Here is a 20,446-nt window from a genome sequence, read left to right as displayed (position 1 = left end):
TTCCCCTTTGAAAGTAACATGCATGCAGAAGTTGCATTTTAGACGTAAGCACGATTTAATCCATATTCAATACGCTCTTTTGTTCACATTGCAAATCTGCACACGTCGTCGTTTTTTTCTATGACGTACTTCGAGGGCTTCTTGTAAACAAATATTAAACTAATTGAAGATTTTAAAATGAATAAAGATTCTACATCCTATATCATTTGATTTATCATTTATGAGTATATTGTTCTAAAACCACACATTCATTCTAGATTTTCACTGCTCTCTTTCGTAGGTTTCAGCCCTTAATCTTTCGAACAGAAAGTTGTATTAAACTGGTATAATTCATTAAGAGTATGCTGTATACGTGCATGCTGGAATTTGTCAACAACGATGAAATCACGTGACCATGGTGTCAACAAGGATTTATTTAACTTTGGTGTCAATAAATGTTAACTTCATTTGTCGGGATAATACACAGGGTCTTCCGCTGTAAACAACGGGGGATTCTTTCAGTGTATATGTTGTGTACAAGTTGTTATGTTGTACATGTTATAACATGTAAACAAATGTGTATATGTTATTACTTGTATGACCAAAGAATACAAGTGATAAACATGTAAAAATTTTGCCTGTACATGTTATAACATGTAAAAATGCCCCAAAAAATGATTTTTAACTTGTACCATATTAAAATGATTTTTTTTAATATGCGAAGTATTGTCAAATGAAAAAGAAATAGATATGTGATAACAATGATTAAATGATAACTAGGTATTAAAGTACTAAACAATAACAGAAAAAAGGCATTCACAAAAAAATTCAGTTTAAACGTATTAACTGATTAAAGGGCGAACTCTTTGACGTTCATTAGTAAACATAACGCTCAAGCGTAGCGAATCAATTGTGAAATATAAACACCATATGCATGAGATGAAGATATATTGCTGCATAGGTAAGGAAAATTTATGATATTTAAATTAAAGTCGTCTTTTTTATCATAAATCTTCAGTGCTAAGATGACCAACTATCATACTGAACAATCGGGATTTTATCGAAAATTGATCGACAAGGTGAAGTTAATATGAAAGAGCTTGTAAGGTTACAATTATTAGTTAGGACACAGGTAAGTAAAGATGGAGGTTAATAACCAGGAAATATTCGACCAATTAACCTTCCGAGACAAACAAAGTTCAATCAGAGCCTCCAGAAATTAACATTCCAGAGATATTTGATACGGCATCTGAGCTTGATGACAATCAGTCTAGACCCCGTAAAAGAGTCATTTCTGAGATTGACAATGCGTTTCCTTCTATTTCGAATCCTGCTATAAATAAATTGCCAATTCCGTCCATAGGGGTCCAACTGGTGTTAGAAATATAACAGGTGTTGCACTAGAAGTAAATGAACTACGGTCATTAAGATAGGAACAAAGATGGGGAAAATTAAAAGCTATGGGAGTCGAAACCAGTTTAAAGGTCTCCCAACAATGTAATGCTACACTTGGAGTGTCTGGTGAATGTAGTGTGTTAGAGAGAATGTTGGTAAGTTATCACTGCGGGAGGACAGGAACACCTCCATTGTAATTGTAAGAAAGACTGTAAGGGTGGAAGGTGTAAGTGCAGAAAAATGAAAGAGTAATCAAGGGAAACAAGATTCTAACGGAAATCAAAAGAATGTAATCCAGGCACGAAGACCAGACATATGGAAAACAGTCACACACAACAAAGAACAAAATAACCAACAATAATACAAGGTAACAAAAGTAAATGTGCAACTCGGACTCCATTAAAAAACTCGGAACATCGACTAGGTGCACTGGTAGAGCAAGCGTCCTCTGCTCCTCTAGAAACACCTGCTCATGAAAAGTCCAGCCCTGGGTAGACATTTTCAGATGGTTACACCGTAACAATCCACCAGTTCATGATGACGACCATAAAAATTCTGTAGTGATGACTTCAATAACCGTGTCCCAGAAGCCTAATTGTAAGAAGTCTAGCGCGATGAAAAAAGTCTGCATAGTTACGGCACTCTAGAAAAATGTATGAGCCGTGATATGAAAATTCTATACGCAGGTGCTGAAGGGATGTTGCCACGGATGAAAGGAAATTTGACAATACGGAATTAATAGTCATTGCGTTTGTCATATAGTTTGGTCAATAGTTTTCCTATACCATCGATCTCTTAAGTGTAGGTCAAGATACGAGGCTGACTTCACAGTGTCTGTAGTATTCTTTTTCTCAATTTTTTTGGGGTAGGAGCAATGTATCAAAACCCCGAAACTAGGATTAGTGATAAGTGGTGTGCAATTCCAGGTGACATATGTCAACAACTTGCACAATAAGTACAGATGTAAATCAATCATGTAAGTGTTTAGTCATTGCTTAGTCGATAAGCATGAATAAAACTTAAATGCAATGTCATTTTGAAAATATTGTTAAAGTTAAAATAAGTTTTGGCATTTTTTGTACATGTTATAACCTGTACAAAAAAGTGTACATTTTATAATTTGTATTTTTGGGTCATACAAGTTATAATGTACGGAATGTTTGTACACGTTATAACACGTACAAAATAACAACTTGTACACAACACACACACACACACATAAATATAAAATTTCTTACTTCATGAAGGCTGATGACTGTGTCATTTTGAGAAATATATGCTTTATTAAATTTCACATTTGAATATGAGAATGATTTTCTTTTTTTCAAAAATGCTTAATTTTAGAGATACATGTCCGTATTACACATCAGGATTGTCAGAAGAACAGTTCTGTGACAGATTAAGAGCAGTTCTATAGCCAACTCTTCTGACAGTTCTAGCAATAGTAGTAGAATTGTTCTCGTAAAGCCGGCTCTGTCAAAAGAGCTTGCTCTAGTAGCAGAACTGTCAGAAGAGCTGGCTCAAGAACTGTTCTATGACACTATTAGACCTGCCCTAGAGCCGGCACACCCGACAGTTCCCCTGAGAGGTTAGACCTGCCCTAGAGCCGGCACACCCGACAGTTCCCCTCAGAGGTTAGACCTGCCCTAGAGCCGGCACACCCAACAGTTCCCCTCAGAGGTTAGAACTGATCTTTTCTGTAGGAGTATATGTAACAGAATTTTAAAGCTGTTTCAAGCAATGTGACTGTACATGTTTGAACACTGTTATAGGTACATGTAGGTTGTGTGTCATCTTATTTAATAGCATGCTACCGAGTGAAAGACCAATGAAGTCTCCAACCAGTTGTTTATCCATTACCGTTTTTACTTTTTCAATTTGTTACAGTTTTGACGAATTGTAATTTTAAAACTTAACTTCTATTCATTTATTTTCAAAGCTTGTTATTTAAGTAAGTAAATATGTTTTCTTATTTAAGAAAATTATTTCAAAGTCGGCATAATATATACCAAATAATACATGTAAAATGAGCTTTTGTAGAGCTCTTGAAACCTAAGAATACTTTAAAACCAAAACAAAAAAAAAAAAGAAAAATATTGGTAAATGTCATGAGACAAGTACATTTTTACACGTATATAAAACGCTACTAACTTCTACGATCAATGAAAAGAGAAATGCTCCAATGTGTAGGTAACGCTATACTCTATAAGCTATTATTAACTAAACAGATCGGTTGCATGCGTCTTCATTAGTTAGACTAATTTTCAATAGAAAAATAATGTACAATGTAAGACAGGCGAAATAACAGTTTCTTGTGTAGACGTGTTCATCACATTTAACTTCTATCTTTTCGTTCTTTTTGTATGATAATATATGAATAAAAATGCACACAACAATCTCGAACAAAATACAAGTAAACCTATATATATGTACCAATAACATTACTCAGCTGGATTGTTACTGTAGAAGTAACTGATCTTACTTCCTTACTCACCGATTACAACACATACATTCTATTCACCTACTCACCGATTACAACACATACATACTATTTACTGAATCACCGATTAAAATACATACATACTATTTACATTCTGTACTTTGGATGTCGTGCTTTCCAATGTTTTTTGCAACAAACATGAAAGCAGTAAATCATGATTTAGAGAATAGTTTGTCTCGTTTACATTATGAACGTCTTTGGTCGGGTAAATAATGACGCGGTGGCATTTCGGGAAGATAGTGTCATGAACACCCGCATATTCCATTAATAGAATACGACAGTCATATTTCATACATGAATGTGGTCTCAATATAAGCAATGACGTCACCAAAATTAGCTGATCGAATCGAATACCCCATACTGACCTGTCATTTTTTCACATTTTAATTTGGAGACAGTACGTCAAAGTCGCTGGTAGCAAACATGACCATATAAGTATATTTGCTTGAAGTTAATATATTCTTAAATAAGCCGTATCTTGCAATCAATTGAAATATATGGAGTAAAAATAATAACCAAAAATCTCGGGTTAATGACAAAACATATATTAAAATAAGTATGCAATGGTTAAGTTGTTTTAGAATAGCTAATAAATAACACCCCAAGGATTCAGAAAAAAACGGTAGTTAGCTATAAAAAGACGCGTTTAGTAGAAAACGAAACCCAATCTCTTCTTGTATCCTTTTAACACGATTAAAATATCACTACTGTAAGAAAGAACGAACGACATATCTAATTTGTGTACACAACAATACAGGCAAAATAACTCACAGTACATCAATAATACAAACCTAAATCTAGACGGAATAATCAGAATCTACTCTTGATAAAAAATTAAGTAAATCCGTTCACTACATCTGTATCATTTTCTTCATCCAAAAACATTTCAGTTCTGAGTGAAATTCGTAGAAGTGTCAGCATCAGCATTAAGTTTTCAATACGTAAGAACTATTGACAAATTAAAAATAGACACTCATTATATCGACTATTCTCATCAATTTCCTATTAACATAATGGAAGCTCTTGCATCCGAAGGTCCTCTATTGGCACAACGTATCGACGTTTTATATTACGAAGTCTGATAGAATAGAAACGGGTATTTGACGTTCGATTGGCAATAACCTGGTTAAAAATGGAAACATTGATACCAAGAATAGGATAGATGACCCATTTTGATTTAAGTGACATCATGCCGTAATTGAGCAATTTCAGATCTTCGATTTCAGTTTTTACAACAAACATGATAAATGGTTTAGCAGAAATGAGGTATTCTTAAATAGATTAACGATGTTCATATGTAACAGAATATTATGACATAAATGACAATGGAATGTTATGGGCTCTATCCTCCCACTAAGTGCTACATGTAAATACATTTAAGTTCGCATGGGTACTACATGTATGTGCATGTATTACATATTAAATAAATAACTACTCAAAATACAAATGTATTATAAAAAACTGAAATCCCTAAACTTGTATTATAAATATATCAGGCAATTCGATATCTAGAGGTGATGAGCATACATAAGTTTGCCAAAAAAAAGAAAGATGGACAACCTGATCACTTAAAGGCAAAAGGTATTGTAGACAGCGTCTTCATTTCAGAAATAATAGACAATACTGTCCAAATGTCAATTCAATACAAATAATTACTGAAAGTTGACTGAAAAATATATTGGAACGTACGACTAAATAGTAGTCTATTTCCCCACATACTTAAGTCAGAAACACGAGCATAGGCTTCCATTCATTTCAAATATATTGTATGTGTGTTCATGTTTAAACTTTTAATTTAAACAGTATACATATACCTTCCACAATTCCTAAATCCCAATCCTCACAGAAATATTCATTCCCCATTGAAAACCTTACTACATCACTAAAAAGAGAACTTAAATGTAGTTTTCAAAAACATCAATAATATAAAAAGTATTTGCTTTTAATTTTCGACAGTTTTGAATATGGACTCTCTTTAAATCAAATACCCATCAATCCACAATTTTTCCTCGACCTGTCACGTTGAAAACGTATGATTAGTTAAGTGACCAACATTAGATGAATAGGCAAACATTTTCATGATCTGCAAAAAAGCTTACAAATTTTGTCATTTAATATAAATGAAACTGTTTTAAAAACAAAATATCGCATGTGCCACCCATTACCCAGGTCGTCCATGAACATCCTCTTTAGGACAATAAAAGCAATTAAATAGACCAAAGTTTTCACGGTATTTCCGGTACAATTTTATAACTGTTCTATTGATATGCTTATACCATATAATCTTTAAAGGACTTTATAATAAAAGTCCAAAAATTTCTTTTTTTATTACGATCTTCATTTGGAGCAGATGTTACATGAGCCAAGTATAACTCGTAGGAGGACGAAGTTATTAGCTTTAAGTTACTTCTATTAGACTTGGGACAATGTGTCTGTAGGTCGATTTGTCCGATAATTTTGTACAAACGAATTTTCTCTAGCACAGCAATCATTTCCTGACAGACGAACTCAGACCCTAACTGTAACATTTAAAGCTAATTTGTCCTCAATAATTTTGAAGGCATCAGCCTGTTCCCACTTTAAACCAATTTTTTATATGTAATGTATTGCCATATGAATTAAACTTAATTACCTATAATGACTTTCTTCACAGAAAATTTCATTAGAGAGTTAGTTAAATATATTCTACAGAGAAATATTGGACATCTTGAAAGTACAATATATTTAAAAAACAAATCAATGGGATTTTGCAATTTCTTTGTGTCAGCTTTTACCGACAATTTCATTCACATAATGTGGAGGGTTATACAAAACCTTTAATATGCATGAACAGCACTATCTCGCTACAAATGATCAGGATGCAAGTTCATGGTGAGAAAAGGGTTTCGATGATATTTGCTTTTTCGTCTTCTATTTGTTAATGATAACGTTTAATTGCTTTCTAATTTGAAAAGGATGTATACAATTTTAAAACGACCAAAATGTTAAATGAAATAACAATATGTACAAGAACTCTTTCATGAAAAGGTGTACTTGTATATTAGTTAAATCATGATCAAAAGGTCAATTAATTTCATATATTATGTTTTAAAAGACGAAATCCAATACCGTTTTGATCATAAAGAATAAGAACAACATTGAAAGAAATTTTGAGGTGAAACTTCATATCTTATGCACCATCTATCTGATTGCCGAAAGAGAATAAGTCTTGTACAGTAAAACGCTTTTGAAGTCATGATGTACAAGATAATTTGACCCCACCTCCACATATGTATACAAAAAAAAGCTTCAACGTATCTCAACAAACGTAAGACTTGACGGATATATATATGGACCAAAATTCCATAGGTCCCGTAAGCGGGAGCACTCAAACAAGTGTCCAATCGTTCATGAAGTACGGTGGAACTTTAACTCTTTTTTTAACTTGTGAAAGATTGCTTCCTGGTCTATTGTTGAAACAATATCAGCTACCGAATCTATAAATCGCCGATAAATATACTTCATGCGGTTTCTTTCACTCAGAAGCATAAAGCATGTTTGTTAGTTACCAATAACTTTACTTCCCTGATCTACGGGTTGGCTGTACTGGCTTAATAGATTATAATTGGAGGCCTTTATTTCACTACCATATCACACGCCGTAATTTGTGTGAAGAAAAAGAAACTTTCTATTTAACTTTAATAAAAAAAAATAGACATGACCAAGAGTTGAGTAAAAGCTATCCTCAACACGTATACTTAGTATACTTAAATCTTTTATAAAATTCACACAGAACAAGCAAAAATTAAATCATGGGAAGCTGGATTCGAAGGTTAATAAAACAGCACACAATCCAGAGAAGATGACGAGTATGGAAACGTATTTCGGACATTTATTTGTTGTGGTTCCAGACATAATTCATCATATTTATCTCGTCATATTCGACTTCACATTTTTCGCAACAACTGGAGTTAACCGCGATAAAATACACAAAACCTGATAGAGTCAATGTATCGATATAATTCTAGTATGTCGCAGTATAGAAGTATACTTTTGAAATAAATAAGAGCATTACACAAAGTCTTGCTTCATAAGATTGAAAAGTTTACAATGGGAAAGTCGGGAAACATGCTCGCTATTATAGCAATTTCAAGGCTTTCCTCACCCTTTAACAATTGTCTGAATATAGCTGAAATATTGCTGCTCGGACGTTAAAACCCAATAAACAAACAAACAAACACCCTTTAACAGAATCAGCTGACTGTCTAAAAAATCATAGACGGTCACTTGGGATACCGTCTATGACTTATAATAGGTTTTCACACGAGTGGAAGAAATCCAAGATCTGTAAAAGATGACAAGTTCTTGCGTTTTACAGCCCAAAGCTGTGGAATCAAAACAAATGTAAATGAACTGGACACCGATTAACCACGTGCGATTAACAGTAATCACCTTGAAAATTCCCTTCTACATTGTAGTAATTAATTCTTAAGTTTATGTATAATTTAAATTTATTAACATAATTACATTGTCACACAAAGATTTGGACCTTCGTTCATGTTGGATTAATTTCTGCATTGACCCTCTGAACTGTACTGGACTACTTTGGCTATTTTACCCATGACAGACACGTTGGCCTTTGTGCAGGCTTTTTTTCTTTTAATGTAGTTTGTAATATGAAGAGGTTATTAATACCACCAGTTAAGACTGTGTTTCCTTTCATTCTTTTAATCATCCAATATTAGCTAGTATTAATCAGTAAAAGGGCAATTCATTCGTTAATTGTGGACCTTAATAGTTACAACACATTTCTATGTAAATATCATAGAGAACTTCAACGCGTTCGATGTACTTAAGGTGGATAGAACACATACAAACTTATTTGAATGCAAATATTGTATCTATAGATTTTCTCCGTATTCTTACATCGTTCTCCTAATTATCCAATAATCGATAGGGAGATATTATTATTTTCCGTTACCTTGTTAACAGACCAAATGTAGCGAATGGATCGTACCGACGAATTGAGGCCAATTTGATTACGACATTATATGGGTCTAGTAATGAGTTTTGACATGTTACGTTCATAATCCCATGGTTCATAACAAAGAGGTCAAAATCCGCAGGTTCAATTAATCTGTAGACAGTGGTTTCAGATAGCTACACTCAATGCACATTTTTGTCTGAGTTGTTTAATACGGGGTACCTATGGCTATCCATTGAAAACTTGAAAATATAACAGTAGGAATACATCATCAAGGACTGAGGAGTCTACGTTTATACAAACACAAAGAAATCTTGATTCGACATCAAACTGTCACATTGTCTGCAACCCAAATGGAAAATTGCTCGGATGTATCGGTGCTCTCAAACTGAGACAATGCATGGATGAACCGATGACTCTTAACTGGGCAATTGCTCATGTGCACCGATCCGTACGTCTTCTTCTTAAAAACACGCTTAAGCGTGAACGGCCAAGAATAAATGAAAAAAAAACTAGCAAAAACCAGTAAGTAATGCTCACTAAATTGATACCCCACTCTCCTTTTTAAAACATGCATAGTTTGACCTCCAAATTATCTTGGGTAAAAATCTTAGATAAAATGTGCATAGTGGGAATATATAATGAAGCTTTTGTGGAAGTTTCAACAAATTGCCAAACCTCCGGGCCCCAGAATTAATCAATTTTGCTATGTGAAACCTCAAAATTGATTCGGGTCAAAATCTAAAATAAAATGTGCACAAAAGGAATGTGTAATAAAAATTCTGCGAAAGTTTCATTGAATTCTATTCATTGATGACGGATAATTTACGGATAAGAAATGGTACCAATCTGTGTAACGGAAGGAAGCGCGGACGGACGGGGCGGACGGAAGATATTAATAAATACCCCAATTTGCAACAAGAGAAATAATCTTGTCATGTAGGAAATGGTAATTAACAAGTTTTAGGACAAAGTTAATGGAGTACATGAGAATGGATTAATTCAATTTAAAATCCAACGCTCCAAGGTTATAACTAAATGCTGGTTGATTGTTTAGCGCGAAGTCATTTCAACGTTGGGACCTAAACGGTTACCTTAGTGTTATTTTTATTGCAAGGGTAAAATGAAGTTGAATAACGACTAAATCCCTCAAAATCTGACGCTCTTATTTAGAGGTTACACATGGAATAAATTCATGTTTGCTTAATTTTCAAATTAAACACTTTTTGATATCTAAAACAATACATAAAATAAACCCCCAAAAAACCCGCAAAATCACTTCCACTTCCGTTTCAAGAAAACTAACACCTTACACAAAAACTAAATTAAGTCTCGAATCATCCTTAATACAGATAGACTCAATAAGTAGTAGTTAGGGACTTATCATTATTTACCTGGCAGGGGGCTGGTCATTTTGAAATCAAACATATACTATTTTCTTGATCCCCCCATGATATTTCACTATTTTTTAAATCTCCCCCTTAAAAAGCAGTAAAAAAATGTGATCCCCCTCCATTAAACATGTCAAAATTTTAACATGCAGAACACTTATCTTTGATACACATGATATGTAGGATATGTAGGTTATGTAGGATATGTAGGTTATGTAGGATATGCTTGAAGATTCATAAGTTCTCAAATGGTTCATTTAAGAGAGATAAGGCAAGTAAACGAAAAAAAGACACATTTTAATGATCCAAATGAATCTCACAAGTTATTCAAACTGAAATTTTGTTGCTTTCCTTCCATATTTATTAACAGAAGAAAAAAGGAAAACAAAAGATAGATTAAGAAACAGAAGGAGGAAGACTTTTCACAGCTGGTGAGAAATTGTTAAAAAGATTAGTGTCACAGGAAACATGTATCAAGTGTTGCCCTCAGATTTTCTCTTTCAATTCTGAATATAGAATCAAGGTTGAAGAATTATTAACAAATGGTCTAGATTCAATTCAACCAAGGCAGGAATTGGCTGCCATTAAAAAAACTCTCTGCTTCTGATTTTTTTTAAGCAGAAACAGTTAAGATTAAAGAATTCTTACAATAAAAAAATAATGTCTTCAATTCCAAAACTGAATACTTTGGAAAAGTCAGATCAAAATCAAGCAAAACCGGACACAGCTCATGAAATTCAAGATATAGATAAGGAAATTGAATCGTCAGGAGATGAGTCGTGCCCATTTGATTTAATAACATAAAGGTTTTATGTCCTGATTTTTATGTTGATATGTGAACTTGATTTTACCAGTGACATATAAAATACATATATGTATGCGACAATGAAATAAAATGTTTAATGGTGGTAAGATATGTTTTCATTTGACTGGTGTAATGCTCTGCCTAACTATAATTTTTAATCCCCCTTGAAGTCCATGTGCAAAAAAAAAAAGATCCCCCCTCTTTGAATTTATATAAAAAAATCTAAACCCTCTTTTCCACTTACAGAAACCCCCCCCTGCATTTTGACCAGCCCCACCCTGCCAGGTAAAAATGATAAGTCCCTTTGGTAAATCTGTATTCTCTTTGACACAGACTCTGTTTAAATTATGTCTCATGTTTCTTTGTAACAGTTAAAGGTAGCATAACATGTGCACACTAAAAATTAACATACTTCAAACAAAATTATCCAGAGAATTTAATAATGGGCATGATAGGCATCAAAAGTCGATCGGAAAGTAGTGGTACCAAGCAATGAACATGAAATTAGTAAAATTCAATAAATTCTGTTATTCAACTCAAAACGTAACATCTGACAAGGTACGTGTAGTATACTAAATTTACCATATTCGATTGAATTAATTTGTGTCAAAATTACGCGTTAAGTTCGCTTTATGTAAAACGACATACAATCAATGACATACATGCATGCATTACAGATGATAAACAGAACATTGCCATCAATATTTATAGACTGACACTGTATTACTACCAAAGAGAAATGGCACAAGTATAATTTGTTGTTTTGTACCATAATCATATCGTTCAAATGTACTAGCAGCTATTTGTGCGATTCAATTCAATACCTATCGGTAGAGTAATATTTAGCCATCGAGATGCTCTAACACAAACATACACACATATATGATAAACAGATTGATTGATTGATAACATTTATACGCCCTGTGGAAGATTTTGTATGTATCTTAGGGCGAGAACGATTGATCAATCGAACAGATCCAGCTTTGTTCTAGTCTGGCATCCTGAGTCGGAATTCGGCTTACAGAAGAAACAACCCAGGTAAACTTGTACATTTTACCCCACTACTACATGACTACCGATCCAGTCGTCACTATCCCAGGAAGAAGCTAAGGCTACCCATGAACCCCTCTACTCGAGGCGAACACAATAACACAAGACCACCACATAATAGTGAAATATAATAATAGTGTGACAATAACAACTACACTATGTACTTAAGCCTTCTTAGTCACTACGTGCAGATGAACGAAAACTGGAGTGCCATTGATATAATGTATTGTTGTTAGGAATTAAATATAAATAAAATTGCCATAAAACAAAACAGTTTTCGGGAGAAAGATATACCTATATGAAGTATAGCTCTACTAGGAACATAGCATAAGTACATCTATATATAGTCAAGGTAATGAACGCAAAAAATGGTGAAAGTAATTGGAATGTTGCGATTTGCTTTTATTACCTAATTTATTTACCCAGATTTGCTTTATACGAACGTTTTCTGCATGTTATTGTTGAATCGAATGCGTGAATATAGGCGGAAGTAAAACTCATAGACATCTGAAGTTTAATTCCGAACCTTTTCTCACTCCCTTTTACGATGGTACGTTTCGATAGAAATTGATTTCCGCTGTTATATTCCAATATATCTATTTTTATGGTTAGCATAATTATCGTTTCTGAGTAATGTGAACATTTTTAATATTTATATCTATATTGGTACTGAAATACTCAATAAGTGGTAATGTATGATATGAACGAAAAGGTTATTCGTTATAAATTTACAATTATATTTCTCATCGAAAACAATCACAGCCTAGAGACCGTCCAATATTTATCGAGTTACTGGGCCGATGCATTATTTCTTCTCTCTTCGTAATATCTATGTACTAAGCATATCCATCAGCAACAAAAATCTACAGGCCAAGTTAACTGTCAAAGCAGAAAAAAGTATAGTTGCCCAGCAAGATATTTTACATGTTTCATTGAATAGATTCATTTACTATCAACTTTATTGTTGAAATGCTTTGCAACAATAACTACCTAAAATATACTTAAAACTTAAGCGCATTTAAGTGATATATGGTTCCACTTCTACTGTACTTGCATGATTATCTTTTCCACATAATTTTTTGTTTATTTTTGTTTGTATGTTTTTTTTTCGACAATTTACTTCATAAAAGTTCCTGTCAAGCACCTGTATAATTCTAAAAAAAGAAATGTAAGCTGATCTGTACGAGGATTTTTAGAAATAAGTGTCCAGTATACAACTGCACCGGCTCAGCATTCTGATGAATTTTGAACGGTCCCTAAATACGCGAATAACTTTCGTTGTCCATTATTATTTCAAAAAAGTTAAATTTACCAATGTATAAGCATGTACACGTTCACAAAGTAAGATCGTTGAACGGAGTCAATTATACACTCCCTCATGGAATGACAGAATACATGTAAAAACCACTACACAAATGGATGAAAATAAAGCACGATTTCTAGAGAAAGTACTATATTCAATAATAATTCAAAAGTAGGTACAAATAATATGACCATAGACTAAACATAACACTCCCTGTTTCTTCATCTTGGAGCAAAGCTATTTTATTCCCTCATACCAATTTGTATAACTTAAGGGAGACACACTTTAATGACTTACTTCACTGCCAAGGATGGGTTAAGAAAAGAATCGTCTACAATGTTAACATATGTTTAATACTTAAAAAGACACCATGAAAACTTTGATTGTATTCAATCAATTTTTAAGCGATTTTTAATTTATAATAAAGGAACTCACCTAGCTTATATTCAGCATTTAAAATGGCTTGATCATCAGAAAATCTCAGCATAACGATACATTTCGGTAAAATCGATTAGAGTAAGAAGGGTTAAAAATATGCGGGGGAGTTCGATGTCATGACGTAAACGAATCATAACAATGCATTGTAACACAAAAATGTGCTGGGTGACAAAATGGTAATCAATTCTGTTGCTAATTGACAACTTCAATTATGTCCACAAAAGTGTTGATTTTTTTTTTCTCCGTTAATAATATTTATATTGGCATGTAGGAAGATTGCTTTATTATCACTATTTTTCACAAAGTGTAAATAGATATGAATATATTAAGGTATCATGGTGACAAAGAAAAGTACAATGAATATTATCTAAGACATTTATTTTTATTGTTTTTATATAAGGCATCAATATTGAAAAGTATAATGTCGTTTTCAGGGATAAACCAAATAATTTACTATTAATCACACACAACCAAGTATTTATAAAAATCAATAGGCTAGAAAAAGTACAACACAAGATTGAATTCTTCAACGAATCTGGAATCCCTTGTTGAAGAGGAAAATGAGATGATCCAAAATGCCCGCTGATTTCCCTAAATTATTTATAGTGAAGTTATATTGCTCGAAGTGCATCAGTAGTCACGGGTCAATTAAGGACATTTTACTCCCGAGACACTACATAGCCATTTGATGTTACACACACACTCGATCAGCTGGTGTATATACGTTATCATTCATAAACAGGCCGGCTTCCGCTGTTGCTGATGTCAATATAAGAACTAACAAAGCCACCGAATCTCAATCAGAAGATATTTTTACATAGGCATTTCTGGGGTTTTTGCCATTCAGGCGATCAAATATAAAGTGGGTTTTAATTAAAACTATTACGTTATAATTAAACTTACCGATGGAGCCAGCTGGGAAAATCACTCTCTTCTTAATAAACATCAGAATAGCACCTGATAGTCGGAATCGTTCATGTTACGAATTAAATCGAATTCAATATCTTAGATCCACATGTCAAACGGTTCATATTATCCGACTATAACAATGAATAATGCACATTTTTGCAATTTAAATTACAGTTGTCTAAAAAATGATACTTATTCACCATTAATTCTTTATATTTCATCGCCTTAACATTACATGTATGCATAAATCACCCTCAGCACCAGAACGAGGCTTGTCGTCTGCCAGAACTGCTGCTATCTAAGCGCGTGCGGCTGGTAATCGATTAATCCAATTTGTAAATAATAATCACTGCTTTATACAAAATCTGTCAAATTAATGATTTTCCATATGATGGTAGGGTTTTGAATATGATTGTTCAATAAAATAAGAAATACAATGAAAGGCGACTACAAAATAAATTATTTATTCAAAGATACGTTCCTGACATGTGCAAAGGCTACTGATCGATACTAGATGATAATGTGGAACATACCATCTAGTAGTTGATAGAGAAAATTAATCATGATAATACCAATTGGTAAAGCCGAACGATTTCTGTGTAAAACAATAATCAATGAAATCATTGTTATAATATATTTACACATCAATTTTAAGCTCAATAGATAAACAACACATGGTCTCCTATATAACAGCTTTGTGAAACAAATTTCCCGATTATGTCTAAAATAACGGAAAATCGATAGCATGGACTGTGCGATGCCATTAAATGGGGAGAGAAAAAAATAATCTAATTCATAAAAATGTTAATTAGTCCATGCGCAAAATACGTATGCGCAAAAATATGTATGTATAAAAAAAAAACCAAAAATTTGACTGTTTTAACGAAACGGGTGACGTACACTGTATATTGAATGCAACTGAAAATATTGTAAAAGCATTTCATGTCTTCTATTGATTGATCAAGGATTATAGAAAAGTTCAAACAAGTATGACATGATACCTTTATATTCCAGTATGACATATATAATATTAAAATATAACTTGTTTGTATATGCATTATAAGTAGTTTTTAAACCTTATGTCGCCTATCCTATATCGTATACCCTACACCCCTAGATCTATATCGTATACCCTACACCCCTAGATCTATATCGCATACCCTCTATCCCACCCTAGAGCGATATAGCATATCTTATATCACACTCCTTCACAGACCATACTTAAAGTATGGTTAAAATATATAATATAATTAATAATATCCTGTAATTTATTTTTGTAATATCTAAAATGAATCACATTATTATAATTAGAGCACAGTGTGTTAAGAAGGCTTGCGGGTACTGAAATCAACTTACTAGGTTCGTAATGTTGGTGCTTCTCTGCCACTTTGTGTTCTCTGCAGGTTAAAACGTGATGTTTTATCAGCTAAAATATTTCAATGGTCTAAAGAACACACATAAAACAATAATCTTGATTCCAGTCTCAAAATGACATTAAAGAAGTGGAAAAACTTGCAATGACCTAATTTGGCTTGGATCATGGCAAATGATCCACAAGACTCAGGATTCTTTACATATAATGTTCTCATACACTGAAAAGCGAAATACAAATGTACATACCAGTATGGTGTAAGAATATTAAATATTATTCATAAAACATATACCACATTAACAAACACAGAGAAATTAACCAGATTAGTCAGAAATACAAAAAAAAACGTTTTGTTTGCTCCATTAGTGACATTTTTATTAAGACAGTTTATAATTTTATACACGAGCGACATTTAGCTCACCAAACATATTTATCTTCATAATAATTTTAGATCTGCTGTGTGTTACAAACAAACAAACGGGAACACAAAACTTTTAAACGAAAACGAACAGCGTATTACTACAAATCATCCATTTATAAGCATACTTTAATGACACGCACACTATCTTCAACAAACCCTTGACAAAAGCAAGGATGTGCGTTTTGTTGTCATATACATGTAAATAAAAAAATACCCACGGGTGTCCCTGACCAAAGCGACAACTACATGACTGCACATTTCTATGCCATGCCAAAGCGGACAAAATTTATACTTTTTAATATAAAATCAAAGACTGAAGTTTTTAAAGTCGCTGATCGTAAAATATTCACTGTCACTGATTTTGGCATACTTTAAACATCCGAAATAGTACAAATGCGATATGCTCTATAATCGGGGGACTTCTGCAAAAATCTTGCTTCCCTTGATATTATTGCGTACTCTTTCGTAACCGTTATAACCGAAATGGCTATATAGATATCGGTGTACTGATAAAATATATGACACCTATATTATCAATTGTAACGAACGCCTGTGTTTGAATCGGAAACTGGGTAATATTACATAAATTCAATGCTCACCGATCATTTTATCTTTTAATGTAAACTTCCCGTTCTAATACAAGCAAAAAACACGCATAGACATGTGTATGATATGTTTTGAAAAAGGTACGTTGTAGCGATCTATGGGTCGCTTATGATATTGACAGGGAACCAGTTTATGAACCAGATTAAGCAGCTGACAATGAATATTTATAATATCGGGGCATGCTAATGCATATGACCTATAAAGTCTTGTGACTAGCCTCAGTGCCTGAATCGGAAGTTGGGTAATGTTCAAAGCTAACTGATTATTTCATGTAAACTTCCCGTCCCCAAGCAAGAAACACACGTAGAACACATGTGTATGATATTTAAGAGGTACATTTTTAATACAGAAATCACGAGTGCAAGAAGTCGCTAGCACTATCATCGACTTAAAAATCATTTTCTGATGATAAAAAAAACGATTGAAGATAAAACAAAACAAAAACAAAGCAAAAACTGATGAATGACTGAAAAATAACATTTCGAGTTGACCAGAAATTCAACTTGAAATGTAACTCGTAATCGATGATTGGTCGCATCCGTTATTTCGGGAGATATATAGATTCACCTTCAGTCTCGACGGGATTACAAGATTTCTCCATTCCAGATAGTTAAATTTGAAATTTAACTATCGAGGGTAGAAAAATCTTATAATCCCGTAGAGATTGGAGGAGAATCTGTTTCTCTCGAAAAATCTGTGAAAACTCGGACGTGTAAAATGGCGGGAAAACTCTCGCGGAAATTCAATCACCGCTCGGTGGTTAAAAATTCACTTGCATTTTTGATAATCCGCTTAGAAATATAAATTCTCCTTCAGTCTCGAGGAGATTACAGGATTTCTCCACTCGAAATAGTTGAATTTTAGATTTTAAACTACAAGATTTAGCGTTTAGCGAGTGGATTAAAATCTAAAATTTAACTATCGAGAGTGGAGAAATCCTGTGAGTGGAGCGATGTGAATGAAGCCTATGAATGGAAGAAAACTGATTTAGACATTGTAAAAAACAAAACAACCTCCCCGTAAGGTCCCATATACTGGTATTATGATTTTTACATTTTTACGGATGATGTGAGGGACTATGCATTGTTTTGACATGTATGCCTCTGGAACAAGGGTTAGTTTGACATGTAGGCCTCTGGAACAGTGGTTATTTTGACATGTAGGCCTATGGAACAAGGTTATTTTGACTTGTAGGCCTCAGGAACAGGGGTTATTTTGACATGTAGACCTCTGGAACAGGGGTTATTTTGACATGTAGGCCTCTGGAACAAGGTTATTTTGATTTGTAGGCCTCTGGAACAGGGTTATTTTGACATGTAGACCTCTGAAACTGGGGTTATTTTGATATGTAGGCCTCTGGAACAGTGGTTATTTTGACATGTAGGCCTATGGAACAGGGGTTATTTTGACATGTAGGCCTCTGTAACAGTGGTTATTTTGACATGTAGGCCTATGGAACAGGGGTTATTTTGACATGTAGGCCTATGGAACAGGGGTTATTTTGGCACAAGATTAAAGTCACTACAGAAGTTTTATGGTTGTCTACTTTAAAAGCAACTCATTGGGTGTTTCTAGGAAAGCAGAGGACGCTTATAAATTATAACGTTGCACCTGAATGGTCCATGCTTCAATAGTTTAGGTTGCTCATTTGCTTTAATATCTTTGTACGTCTTATTTTGGTTATTTCATGTTCCTAGTTGTTGGTGTCTGTTTTCACTGTCTAGTCGCTATTCTTGGATTATATTCTTTTGGTTACCAATCGAATTCTGGTTCCCTTGATTTTTTTTTTGACGATTCTGAATATTCAGGCAACTGGAAAATCAGTTGTTGACTACATGTGCGTCCTGTACGGAGACATTCAGATATTAAGATTATCCCAATGTTTAAAATCGTTAGCAACATTAACTATGTACCAGATAAAATTACTTCAACCATTCGCAATATAGCATTTTTAACAATGTTTTCCGACGATTCAGTTATCACTTGTTTATTCCTGTTCTCGCCACGTTCTCTAAGTATTTAAGCTAAAAATGTCACAAGGTATAAAGAATAAATTATGGTAAACTAGTAAAAAACAATTTTGCTATATACATGTAGGCATAGATTTTTATGTTGATATTTTGTAAAATCGAAGCCACGAAGTTTTCGTGAATCAAATGAACGGTATGCTCTATGTATTGGTATGATTTAAGAGTATTTATAAGTCTATATACCCTGAAATATGTTGGCGAACATTTTTACACCTTTTTCGCATGAGACATATGAAGCATCCGTTGTATTTTTCTCATGCTAAAGGTTAAAAATTAAATTATAGGCAGCAACCATAACTTGTGAATACTGAACTATAAATGTTTTCTTGTTAATTCCGTGTGAGTGTAAAACACGGAGTTCTTTTATCCAAAATCCCTCCCGCTTCACTCTCTGTAGATCGCTCCAGACCGTGTTTTGTTCCAAGATGAAGATTTTCATTTTGTTGAAATTATCGAGGCAGTGGTTTGGTAATATGGTGTTGACTCACTGGGAGTAAAGGCATTTTTTGTTAGGTCGCTCCTGTGTCCGTTCAAGCGCTTGTGAAAAGGCTGTTTAGATTCACCGACATATTGAAGGCCACAGATGGGACAGTGGAGGAAATATATTACATTAGCACTCTTGCAGTGCACGTTGCAATATATTTTGTAGCGTTTCCCCGTGACTGTGCTGGTGAATGATGACGAGTGGTGCATTTGGTTGCAACATTTGCACCTTTTGTCACCACAACAGCGACTCTCGCCTGGAGCCAAGTTGGGCTTAGATATTTCAGCCCTCACAAGCAGACTACGCAAATTGTCTGGCTGTCTGAAAGCAATCATAGGTGGTTCGGGAAAAACTTCGGATAATATTGATTTTCTCCCGACAGAGGACCAGTGCTCACGAATAGTATTGTGGCTGTTTTTAAGGCAGGGGTGGTATGTTAGAACACATCATCTCATTCTTTGATACCTCCAGCACCTTATCGGGAGGAGAGCTCTCCACGGACCTATACTCCAAACCAACTGACACACATCAATATCATATGCCTAAGAGCTGTCATCGATCTCACCTGATTAAGAGTATACCATTTAGTCAAGCTCTTAGGCTAAGACGCATTTGTTCAAATGACGAATCTTTACCAAAACGTCTAGATCAACTGAAGAACAATTTAAAAAGAAGGGGATATAGATACAAGACCATCAAAAAAATTCACAATATCCCAAGTAGTCTGTTACAGTACAAGGCAAAGAAAAAATGTAAAATATATCAAATCGTTGCTGCCTTAGCGGATAAAAAACAGCACC

General features: G+C 33.9%; 1 protein-coding gene across 7 annotated transcripts in view; it reads right to left on the bottom strand.

Moving 5' to 3' along the window:
* LOC148629930 (regulator of G protein signaling 17-like) overlaps positions 1-15,128 on the bottom strand; it is a 41,404-nt gene extending 26,276 nt beyond the window's left edge. The window contains exon 1 of one of the 7 annotated variants that reach the window (XM_088559935.1): positions 14,728-15,128. The gene's annotated coding sequence lies outside the window, so the exon portion shown is untranslated. Of the gene's footprint in view, positions 1-4,665; positions 5,061-14,727 lie in introns of those variants that run through there. The other 6 variants (XM_088559908.1, XM_088559955.1, XM_088559973.1 and 3 more) reach the window with 6 other exon arrangements.
* Positions 15,129-20,446: the final 5,318 nt, after the last annotated feature.

The sequence above is a fragment of the Perna viridis genome, chromosome 1 (genome assembly GCF_037379345.1).
Source record: "Perna viridis isolate PV_CMFRI_1.1 ecotype Kerala chromosome 1, ASM3737934v1, whole genome shotgun sequence".
Lineage (NCBI taxonomy): Eukaryota > Metazoa > Mollusca > Bivalvia > Mytilida > Mytilidae > Perna > Perna viridis.
Note: the sequence above shows the minus strand (reverse complement) of the source record. Positions and strands in the feature narration are given on the sequence as shown.